Here is a 13082-nt window from a genome sequence, read left to right as displayed (position 1 = left end):
GCTTATACGATTTCTGCACAATTATTTGAATTATTTACGGCTACTTTTCTGATGTATTTTTTGATGTGTGTTTCTGGAGATTTTGATTGGCTAGTGTAGTCTTGCTAAGCTGTTAGCTCATCCTTGTTATCTGCGTGGTTTCCAGATTCTGGGAAAGGGAATGAAGTCTTGGACTAGCCATTCAGTATCTGATCAGTGATTATGTATTTTGTACTTTTAATTTTTATACAGTCATGTCTTTTCTATTATGTTCTTTCTGTCTGTAGCCATGTACTGTATTGTACATGATTATTTTGATGAATAAAGAAAATATAGATGAACTGTTATGTATATTTGATGTTTATAGTAGCTCTATGTTTTATGTAATTTTGATATTTGGAAGAAAGTCTGAAGCAAATTCCAAAGCTAGATCCTCGATATTTTCAATTCCGTCGAAGCCCGACGCGAAGGGATTCATTCCGGTCGGGTTGGGTCGTGACAGTGTATGCTTTTTTATTGATGATATTCTTCTTGTTGATAAGGCTAGAGAGGGAGTTGAAGGTAAACTCGAATTATGAAGGTCAAACTTAGAGTCTAAAGCTTTTCATTTGAGTAGATCTAAAATTGAATACATGGAATGTAATTTTAGTAGTAATTGATCTAGTGGGTGGTTTGTGACTTTGAGTGATCAAGTCATTAATAAGTTTACTCATTTTAGATATCTTCGGTCTAATGTTCAAAGTAATGGTAAAATAGATGGGGATAATATTAGTAGAATTCAAGTTGGATGGTAGAAGTGGAGGAATGCTTCAGGTTTGTTGTTTGATAGAAAAGTACAACTCAAACTTAAGGAAAAAAATTATAAGATGGTGGTGAGACTTGCAATGCTTTATGGCACAAAATGTTGATAATAAAAAGAGAAGCATAATATTAAGTTAATTATTTCTAAGATGAGGATGCTCAGGTGGATGAGTGGACTTACTCTTAGAGATAGGATACGAAACAAACATATCTGAGTAAAGGTTCGAGTAGTTGTAATGATAGATAAGATTAGAGAGAGTCGCCCAAGATGGTTTGATCATGTAGAATGTCTGCCTTCCGATGACCCTGTAAGGAGAGTAGATGTATTAGATTTAGCCTATGTTAAGAAATATAGAGGTAGACCTAAAAAGACTTGGTTAAAAAATATTAGAAATGACATTTCTTTATTAGAATTAACTAAGAATTTGACTCTTAACAGGAAAGAATGGAGAAAAGGATTCATGTAGTCGACCCTATGTAGTGGGATAAAGACTTGTTGTTATTATTGTTGTTGCATGTGAATGGGTGTTGATGTAATCATTCATGATTTTCTTGTTATGCATTCTTTGGAAGAGCTTAGTTTTTTCATGTGGTTCTTCCAATTATTTCTCATATAATGAATAACAAAAATAAATGACAATTATTATAAAATTTCTTTTTACCTATTTTCATATTTAAAATTGTTGACCTATAACATAAAAAAAAAAAATCTCAAATCTCGCTCGCCCAGACGTCCTACATCAAGCTCCGCACATTGTCGACGAAGCTCCCACGATATCTCCTATGCGTCGTTAAAAGGGCGAAGAATTGAAGTATTCGGTAGCTCGCTCTTTCCCATCTCCTCCTGCGTTTCTTCTTCCTCCCTCACGCGTAAGCCCCAGTCAAGAGATCTCCTTCCTCCCTTAGTCGAAGAGCCCTCTTTAGCCTCTAGACCTTGCCAACGTCAAGCGACTACCCTAGATAACATTGCCGACCCCGATCTTCACCTCCTTTATCGACCTTCTATTGGACTAGAAGTAACAACTGGAGTTCACTTGTTGTGAAGGTAACAATCTTCCATTTACACACTTCTTCTGCTAAATCCCTAAGTAACAAGAGGAGAATGAAGGATTTAACTCATGGAGAGTTTTGACTGTTGCCTAAATCCTATTAAATCCTACATTAATCCTATTTAATTTGACTCAAAAATCTAATTAATTATGATTATTCATGATTAATTTTTGTTAATTTTAAATAATTAATAATAATAATTAATTATGATTAATTTTAATTAATTGTATTTAATTATTTATTTAATCTTAATTAATAGCTATTTATAATGGACCCCTTATACGCGCTCTTGTAGCATGGTGGGAAGGAATCTGGTGCGACGGGTGCGATGAGATGGGTATGCCCGATACACGCTCTTGTAGCGTAGTGGGGACAGCCTTAAGTACCATGTTTTGACATCGCCGACACAGTTCTCGACCTCGACATCAGCACCGCCGATACTGCTATGCAAGGTATAATATTCCGAATCCCATTTTTGACGTTTGTGGTGGATCGGAGAACCACCTATATACACTCTCGTAACATGGTAGGAGGGAGCTCAGTACGAAGCATACAGCGAGGTGCGCAAGCCCTATACATGCTCTTATAGCATGGTGTGGAAAGCCACTCATGTTTTCATATATATACTTTGAAGCCCCCATACACGCTCTTGTAGTGTGATTGGATGAAAAGATGTACGGCCCGGTGTCCCCCGATGCCTACCATACACGCTCTAGTAACATGGTGGGATGGCCCAGTTCATCATATCTCCCACAAACAGGGGATATACCGGGATGCTACCAAAATTTACGCTGAAGTACACAAGACCTGAATAATAAAGAAAGACTTAACTTAAGCAGTAATACAGAGTACTTGTACCTGAACATGAATGCACAGAACTTGAACAGATGCACATGAGACTTGTATAACAGGGGACCTGAATTGAACAACAGGGAACATAACCTTTAATCTTAAAATGCATAATGAAGATTAAAATGAAAATAATAAATGCATTCAAATGAATATAAGCAAACAAGCAGGTGACTTGTAACGAATCAGACCTTGATGCATATAGACAATGAATAATGATCAATTTACAATAATCACAAATGAATAGCAATCATCAGAACCTATGAATACATAAGACAAGATGCACAATGAATGATGCTGATGAATGCAACAGACTCCTACAACAATCCCTATGAGGGAAAATGCACTATACTTGCAAGCAATAGCAATCAACTTCAAAATGCATGAGTATCCCCCTTATGCATTAATTAAGGCCTTGATGAAAGAAACAACAAACTACTGAATGTATGGATGTCTCTCACATGCATTAATGAAACAGAGCTTGTAAATTGAGATGGAAACACTGGCAATTGATAATGGAAGACCCATCACTGCCAACAAGTATATAAAAACCACAAGTGAACGGTGAAGGTGGACATGAAGTAAATGCAATAAAATCCTACAATAGTTTCCATACTGTTAAGTACAATGTACTTATAAGTGATAACAACTGACTGTAAAATACACGGGTGTCTCCTACTTGCATCAATGAAAGCTTTAGTGCAAGTGAAAATTAACTTGTAAGTTGAAATGGTGACTTTTACAAATGATAGTAGAAGACCACTCAGACATATAATGACTCATATAAAGACAATAAGCATTGAATATAATGATGCCTTGCAGATGGCATCAACAAGCTTGTTGTAGAATGCACTGAATACAATTATTAAGAAATCTGTGAAATGATGATTGATATATAAGCTGGTATCAATAATATGTCGTAAAGATAAACACCTACAAGCAACTGTAGAAAGTCCATTAAGCTAGAATAGCCTATCTACGAACAATAACGAGCAACATGTAATAGGTTTTAGGTCACCTTTGCAGTCAATGATGATAAGCAATCAAATAAGTGTATTGATCTCTCTGCAAATAGTAACAGTTGATACGATACTTATTGAAAACAACACGGGGTATATCATGAATACAGTAAATCTCCTATGGACACAAGTACATATGATACCTATAAATAATTATTAGAGATATGTGCCTGCAATCAACGACATGCAACAATCAGTGTCAGCATGCAGATGAATACATAAACCTACCCTTAATAAACATATAATAATCAATGACGAACACATACAATACCTACAACAATGACGATTGAGATGTTGCAAGTATAGAGAGTCCCCTGTGGACACAAGTGTGTATGACACCAATAGTCGCAGTGATTAAGATGCTACGAGTATATTGGGTATAAAAAATAACTCGACGCACAACGGAGGTCTGTTGATACATCATCAAAGTGGGATTCCAATAACATCCCGAAGATGAATGATATCATGAACGATTTTGTAGAGACAAAAAATGACCAGTTGAGAAAAATATTTCATCTTATCATCTCCTTGAAAATATCATTGACTTACAACAATTACAAGCATCTAGAAACTTCTACAAGAACTTGTCAACTTGATGCCAACAGAAGGCCTTAGCTACGAAATTATGACGTGATGTCAAATAGTTTTATGAATAATGTGTTGAAGAAAAGGGAGAGTGATATCTCATCCTACTATTTATTTAAAATGCAAAAGCTTTTGAAAATTATGCCGTGTCATTCAAGAGGGGGCTTGGAGATCAAGTCCCTACACTCAATGTCTCACCTTTATGAAGGGTCGAAGTGGAAAGTGACATAACTATGCATGAACCAAGCCATTAGTCTCACCAGCTTGTGATACATCATCTATCACAAAACAACCTTGCATTGTTTAGATGTGTTTACCCAACCTAAACAAAGATCGGTTGATTTAAGGATCCGACCTCCTGATGAATGAGAAAAGGGAGTCAACATCAGGATAGTGAGGCACCTCATAACAAGCCGAATAACAACTCTATGATTCACCTGCAAGAAAAAGTAGGGGACCAGTAGAAAAGACCACAGGCCGTTGATGCAATGCTACCGGATCTACAATGCTCATACAAGCAGCCATAAGACATCAATAAAGCTCAAAATAAAACTTTAAATATCTATCAGTATTAGCCACCAATGTAGCCAGACACCCCTTTACATTGCATGCAAATATTTTAAAAAGCCCCTATACATGCACTGTAATATATAAACACATAGGTATACAAAAGGGGCATATATAATCATGAAACAAGCATGGGCCCGAATGAGCATATTTTGGGTATACACGTGATGTCTAGGGATGCTGCGCGGGTCAATGAATGAACTTAGGTTTGAGCTCGATCCTTTTATATCAATAGATAGGAGTCGACATGACTCAAATTATCAAACATATATATGATTAATATGTTAACCATAATATATATTTTATACGTTCATGTAAGACCTTCAATGTCTATAAAAAAAGAAAATCATTAAATACAAATATTTAAAAAATCCCCTGTACATGCACTGTAATATATAAACACATAGGTATACAAAAGGGGCATATATAATCATGAAACAAGCATGGTCCCGAATGAGCATATTTTGGGTATACACGTGATGTCTAGGGATGCTGCGCGGGTCAATGAATGAACTTAGGTTTGAGCTCGATCCTTTTATATCAATAGATAGGAGTCGACATGACTCAAATTATCAAACATATATATGATTAATATGTTAACCATAATATATATTTTATACGTTCATGTAAGACCTTCAATGTCTATAAAAAAAGAAAATCATTAAATAAAATCATAGAACTGACAAATCTGATCCCTTATCTGCAAGTTGATAGGGTCGACAAGGTTTAGTCAATGAAAATGCATTTAACATCTCGATGATGGCCATATTGAACAAAAGATCTCAACCAGATGGGTCAATTTCAAATAATTTTGAATTCCCTCAAATTTTTAAAAAATTTAAATATTTTAAAGTGACCTCAAAGTCACCCCGATGATGGTCATGTTGAACGTAGATCTCAACCGAAGAGGTTAATTCAAAATATTTCAAATACCTCCAAATTTCTACAAAATTTAAATCCTTATAAAAATATAAGTGACTTTAATGACACACCGATGATGTTCGTTTTGAACAAAGATCTCAACAAGAGGTTAACTGCAACCATTTCAAATGCCTCTAAACTTACACAAAATTCAAATTTCTATGAAATATAAGTGACTTTAATGTCACATTGATGATGGTAGTAATAAATAAAGATCTCAACCAATGGGATTAACTCTAATCATTTCAAATGCCTCCAAACTTCCATAAAATTCAAATTGTTATGAAATATAAGTGACTTTAACGTCACCCTGATGATGGCTATGTTGAATGAAAATCTCAATCGAAGGGGTTAATTTCAAACTTTTTAAAATTACACCAAAATACCCGTGAAAATCCAAAGTTTCAAAAATCATCCAAATCTAAATATTTAAAAATTAAAATAATCCATCACATCACTTAAAGCAAAATCCGTCCACCCTTTGTAATAGTTTGCCGAGTTGGATAAATTGAAATTTACTTCAACTCATATGGAGCTAATGCTTAGTCGAGAATATCACTAGGATTCATTCTCAAATAGTTTCATACCAGTAAGGACGTGGTATGTGTCCTCTAACCGATAATTTTGCTGCTATATGACATCGTAGGATAATTAAACAATTGTGACCCATGGCCCTCTGAACTGAGTGATTTTGCCGCTAAATGACACCACTAAATTACGGTTATGGCTAGAGCCAATACGTTCCTCAGTGGCATCAAATCCTTGAGATATGAATCAATAGGATATAATCGGTAGGGCACAAAGCCCTCTCTTAGCTAAGGTGGATTCAAATTTATCCCCTTAGACAAATACTTACCCCAGGTCTACAAGGTCCCCTTGGACGAAACAACCCATGGCTGCCGACAAGGATCCTTCTATCAGGTTTGGTCGACTACCTCCTCTGACTAAGTAGACAAGGGACCATGATAACCTAGGATGATATAACCATGGGATGTTGATCGGGCTCATCATCACTCCCCCACCATCCACTTTAAGTATAAGATGGTGAAAATTTCAAATTTTAAATATCAAAATTTTCAAATATCTAAGCCCATGCTGTTATTATATGCTAGAAGCATGTACTTTCTACATATCTGAATGCGTCGGCGGATACGAGAGATCCATGATATCAGTGTACTATTGCTTGACACCTGCAATAACATTCAGCCGAGGCTTGATAGCATCAACACTGCCTTGGCTCCATTCCCATCGGATTACATTACCTTGAGGGCGACCATGAGCCAAGTGAGGTTGTTCTGCAATGGGTGGTTGCGTCGTTGGATTTTAGCTGGTTCAGGGAGAAGAACCATTGCGCTAAAATTGAGAAAAGCATATCGAGAATGAGAACAATTGGGAAGAAACTTGCATACAAAGACACCAGTGATATTGTCTCGCCGGAGCTCTACAGGGCCTTGACCAGCTCTTGGGCGATGGCGGTTCTTGCAATCAGAGTGATATAAATATTTTCAAATCATCTGCAAACACTAGTGGAATCATTTAAGCTGGGCTATGCCCTATGATTTTTCACCTTTTTAAGATTTTTCACATAAAAATATTGTTGCCTCTTATGACTCTTGCACACCTCTCTCTTATTTGTGTGTGTGTTGAATTTTTGTACAAAGCTAGGAGGCTAAAATCTTTATATCTCTACCATCTCGAATATTCTAAGACGCAAAAAGACTTTATAGTAATACAATCCTCTTTCATTTGACTTTCCATCCAATTTAACTATTCAAAAGGGATGAAATCGTTTTGCTCATCTAATGGATATCTTATCTTTCACTAGGATGTGCCATTGTTGGGTTTTTTTTGGCCATCAATCATTCTGACCACACCTAAAAAGATATTGGATTCAAAATTATCCATGACAATAATATAATCTTACTAACAAGCTCAAAATAAGCCTATTAGAAAGATGGGAGAAAGAGAGAATTGGAGAGAAGCCCTAAAATTTCATTAATTCTCTGTTAGAAAGTACAACTGATGTTATCTAAATCAAACAAAATTCATAGAATGTTATCAAATATTAATGAAAGTTTCAAATTACTTGGGTAACTCCTAATGAATCCCAATGTTGAGGTCGATATCATTTGAGCTAGAACTTCCTTTGACAAACTACCTCGGGAGTTACATAGCAAGATCCATTGGCAAGTTTATATAGGTGAGTCCATTCTAAGCGAGCGAGTAAGCCTTTAGATCACTTGATAATTTCATTTGTGTAATTCATCGACAAGCAAATCATTATTTATGATGACTTCGTCGTTGAGACGAGTTGGTTCATATATTTGATGATTTGTTGAACTCGATTAATAATAATAATAATGATACATGCTTCGTTTGAGACGATTTTCTTACTACTGCTTAAAATAGTTTTTTAGTAAAAAAGTCAAATTTTTTGTACTAATTTAAAAAATTATTTTAAGATGCAATAAAAAAGCCTGTCGCTTAACTCATGATACTTACTGAGTGCACAAAATAATTATTTATTTAACTTTGAGTCATATATACAATTATTTATTACTCTTTATTAAATAAAAAAGGTCTATTTTGACTGTGAAGAAACGAACAAGAAACAGCCGAAGTTGTCTAAAAAAAAAAATCAGATCAGATGAACCTAAGAAGTACTGACGGAATCCAAAGCCCATGTTAACGGAGAAATCAACACAGATCCATCCTGATGCCGTCGCTGGATCTCCGATGAACCTGTAAGAAAGAATCGCAAGCCAAGCAATGGAACAGGGAAACGGAGCTGTATGCTCCTGTATTTCGTATATTTGATAATTGGTAAAAGTTGTGTAATGAGCCCTCAGCTAAGCTCTCCTATAAGTATATTTTCTATTGTTGTAGCAGAAAATACTATAAAAGTAAAAGGCAACATAAAAGCAAACTATTGGAGCAGAAATAAGAAATGGAATATGCGGTAGTGGATGGCGTATCTGTTAGTTAGTCCCGGTTGTGGAATGCCGCAGGAACACTATACTGCATCACATCCAACGGCTTAATTTAAACATTCGGAAAACATCAGCGCAGAACGAAGTCCATTATGCACTCAATAGTATTAATTGGCCATCAACAAACTAAACCCAACGCCAACGTCACGGCCACCAATAACGAATATAAAGTTCAGTGATTCGAACAACAAAAACTCTGCCTCTTCCCTCTCTACAAATTCCCAACATAAATATCCCATCCCTCCGTCCCCAACACACACAAAATCCCACCTTCAGTAAACACAGAAACCATGAGCATGAGGAGAACCTACAGCAGAGTTCAATCTTTCCCCAGTCCTGAGTCGGACACATTGTCGCCGCTCTCAAATCAATTCGATCAGTCGAAGCTGGAGAATCTCCACCAGCTTCAGGGATCTCTCGTATCCGCCGAGTGCCTCTCCAAAATCTTGGATGCCGCCATTGTTGCGCAGAAGTTGGGAATGAAGCTGGCAATGGAAGCCATCAGCCCCACTACAGGAAGTAACTCAGATTGGAAGTTTATTAATTGCTACCTTGATAGCAGTGTACTATTGCTTGACGCTTGCAATAACATTCAGCTGAGGCTCGATAGCATCAGGAGCTGCCTTGGCTCCATTCCCATCGGATTGCATTACCTTGAGGGCGACCATGAGCCCAGTGGCGTCGTTCTGCAACGGGTGGTTGCGTCATTGGACTTTAGCCGTTTCAGGGAGAAGAACCACAACGCTAAAATTGAGAAAAGCATATCTAGAATGAGAACATTTGGGAAGAAACTTGCATACAAAGACACCGGCGATATCGTCTCGCCGGAGCTCTACAGGGCCTTGACCAGCTCCTGGGCGATGGCGGTTCTTGCAATCAGAGTGCTTAGTTACGCAACATCTTTTAGGCTTCTGACGAATCAATCCGCACAGCCTCCTAAGGATGAACGGTGGGCAGTGCTGCTCAATGAGTTGAGCAATAAAATAAAGGTTTCTCCCAAAAAAGCTAATGACATTGCATCAATGGAAGAGTTGGCAAGAACAGAGATAGCTGCTCAGGCTTTGTTGAAACTCGTGTCATCATGGAAGAAGGGAGGCGATAGCAGTCTGCGCCGAATGGCAGTCAAGGCAGTAGCGGGGGAGCTTAGGAGGAGGAAAGATGAGTTGGAGAATGCATTACCAGTTCTTGAAGAGAATATTGGAGAGTTTTATAAGCAGATCGTTGCTCTTAGAATCAATATGTTGGGATTGCTCTCAAAGGCTCAGAGGGAAGATGTGTTTGCATTAATGGTCGAGCCTTTTAGCTCTGAAGAAAATCAAATGGATACTAATCCTAAACAATTTCAGAGTGGTGGAGCTTGGGGTGTAGTCAAAAGAAAGAAGATTGGACGAGCTTGCTCACTAGGTCGAATTCGACCACATTGCATTGGTCTTATTAAGGGAAAGATTCTCAAATTAAGTTCTTTGAACATTTGAAATGTCAAAGACATTATTTTATTTCACATATTCACATATTTGATTTGTTTATGTTTACGAAATTGTTCAAAAGAATTTTTATATTGTATTTAAACAAAGAAAAATACATCTTTTTGAAATCTATGAACTCTATTTATGGAATACTTGCAATAATTATATATATATTGCCCACTTCTTTGATGAGTGGATAGTCCAAGGCTTAAAAACTAACAGTTCTCTCTAGTGACTCCATCAGTAAGAGACCTTATTACAAAGTTCTGTTAAGTTTTGTGAAGAAAGATTTGGCTCTGAAAGGTACTATGATCCTTCTATCCCTCAATGATAACATTTTGCTATTAAATTTTTCATGTCCTGAGCATTATGAAATAGATTGTTCGGGTGGATCATAGTTCTTCTTTGGCAAGCCTTATATTATTCATAAACGGTCACTTGTTTTAAGACACAAAAAGGAAGAGTTTTCTTCTTTACCATTATGGATCAAAATACATGACTTGCCCCTTAGCTGTTGGAATCTTGAAGGAATTTCTAAACTTACTAGATCCATTGGCATCCCTCTAATTGTTGACACCCTCACAACTGACAAACTCATCTCACTTTTGACTAGGCTAGTCTCCAAGCTAGGAACAACACTGCTTTACGTGATGAGATCACTATTAATACCTTTAGTAAATAGAAATCTCTTATGTTATACAATGGCTAGAATTTCTCTACCTATTTTAGATATGGGTTCTTTGTTGTGGGCTCCAAAAATTTGCACCCCGACCTCCTTGGATTTCATGGGAGTTTTAACGAATTAAGTTATGAGATAAATTTTAGGAAGGTAGATTGGGTTTGTAGATTAGACACTACCCAAAGATTTCGCCCTCATTTTACACGGACTTTATGATTTGAGTTTTGGTTTCCTATAGGCGCAAGCTCCTATAGTTAATTTCCCCTCCTGGTAATGAGATAGAACTTTCGATTAAGGCTAGTAGTCAATCAGATGCGTAGAAATACTTGTTATATGGCATATAATTGCATCATGAACTTGGTATTTGGAAATTTTGATAATTAAAATTAGATGTTTACCACCTTACACTTAAAGCCGGTGGTTGGCGAATGGATGATGGACCCGATCAGGATCCCATGGTTCCGTCATCTCTGGCCATCGTAGTCCCTGGTCTACTTAGTTAGAGGAGGTAGTCGACCTAATATGACAGAAGGATCCTTGTCGCCAGCCATGGGTTGCGCCGTCCAAGGGAACCTTATAAATCGGGGTTGGATGTCTGTCTAAGGGGACAAATTTGAATCCACCTTAGTTAATAGAGGGCGTTGTGCCCTATTGATTATACCCTATTGATTCATATCTTAAGTATTTGATTCCATTATGGACAATAGAGGCTCTGGCCATGATCATAATTTAATGGTGCCATTTGTCTGCAAACAACAAGGTTCAGAGGGTCCTGATCATAATCGTTTACCTGCGGTGTCATTTGGTAGCAAAATCATTAATTAGAGGGCATGCGCCATGTCTTTACTGGCAAGAGATTATTTGAGAATGAATCCTAGTTATATTCTCGATTATACATTAGTTTTTAATGAACTAAAGTAATTTTTAAGCTATCCACCTTGGCAAAATATTGAGGAGGGCAGATGGATTTTGCTTTAAGTATTTTGGTGATTTATTTCAATTTTAAATATTTGGATTTTGATTGTTTTTGGAGATTTTGAGTCTTGTCAGTATTTGGAAGGTATTTGCTTGAATTTTTGGAGTTAATCCTCTAGTCGATATTTGCATTCAATGCGGCCATCATCGGAGTAGTCATGAGAAACTATATTTTATTGATTGAACCCTGTTGACTCTATTAATTCGATAATAGAGGATCGAGACTTTTGCATGATTTATGCATTTGCTAATGAATTATTCCTTTAATAGACGTTGAAGACTTAACATGAACTATAAAATAAAAAATTTCAGTCAGTGCCACTACCGTATATTTATTTAATGGTTCGAGCCATGTTGACTCATATCTATTCATATAGAAGGATCAGATTTAAACTTAAAATTTTTATTTGGCCCTCACAGCATCCTTAGATGTCATGTGTGTACCCATAACATGCTCACCAGGACCCATGCGGGTGTATTTTTCATTTGCATTCACTTGTGTTTATATGTATATACGTTGGGGTGTATGTGTGGGGGCATTTTTGGATATATGATGGACTTTCTATAGTAGCTCGTACATGCTTGCAGTCGTTGTATATCATCCTGCATTTGTAGTGATCTCTAGTACTTGCTTATGAATGGCATTCTACACATACACAAAGTATATGTCATCCTTACAGTATTTCTATTACTGCTACTTGCAAGTGAGCTACATTTGTTGTGCTCCTTTTTGAATTGCACTTGTAGATAGCGAGTCTCTTGCTGTAACTAGTATGCTTGCATTTGGTATGTGTCATCATCCCTTTAACTTCACTAATTGTGAGCGAGTCATGCAAAAAATCCACAACCCCTTCACTATTCCTTACAATAAGCTTGTATATTGGACTTGGTGATGCTGCATGATTATGTTTGTTCTCTAATCATCACGAAAATCTTGATACCTATTGGGAGATTTTTGTCATTGCTTGCAAATTGAGGCCTTGCTGCTATTTCTTCTTTTGCTAGCAAGTTGCATTTCAGATCTCATTGATCATAATCTTCACATTCGTTATATGTCCCTCACATGTCATGAGTCTTCTATTTGTTTGTTCACATTCATGCATATTCTTTTAAGTGTATTATTAATGGAGATGTTTGAACTGGTCATATATCCTTTTTGATTCCTGCCAACGATTGCTTGCAACCAAATGATGATTGGATT

This window comes from Dendrobium catenatum, unplaced genomic scaffold (assembly GCF_001605985.2).
Source record: "Dendrobium catenatum unplaced genomic scaffold, ASM160598v2 fragScaff_scaffold_129, whole genome shotgun sequence".
Taxonomy (NCBI): domain Eukaryota; kingdom Viridiplantae; phylum Streptophyta; class Magnoliopsida; order Asparagales; family Orchidaceae; genus Dendrobium; species Dendrobium catenatum.
This window is presented reverse-complemented; position numbering follows the sequence as displayed.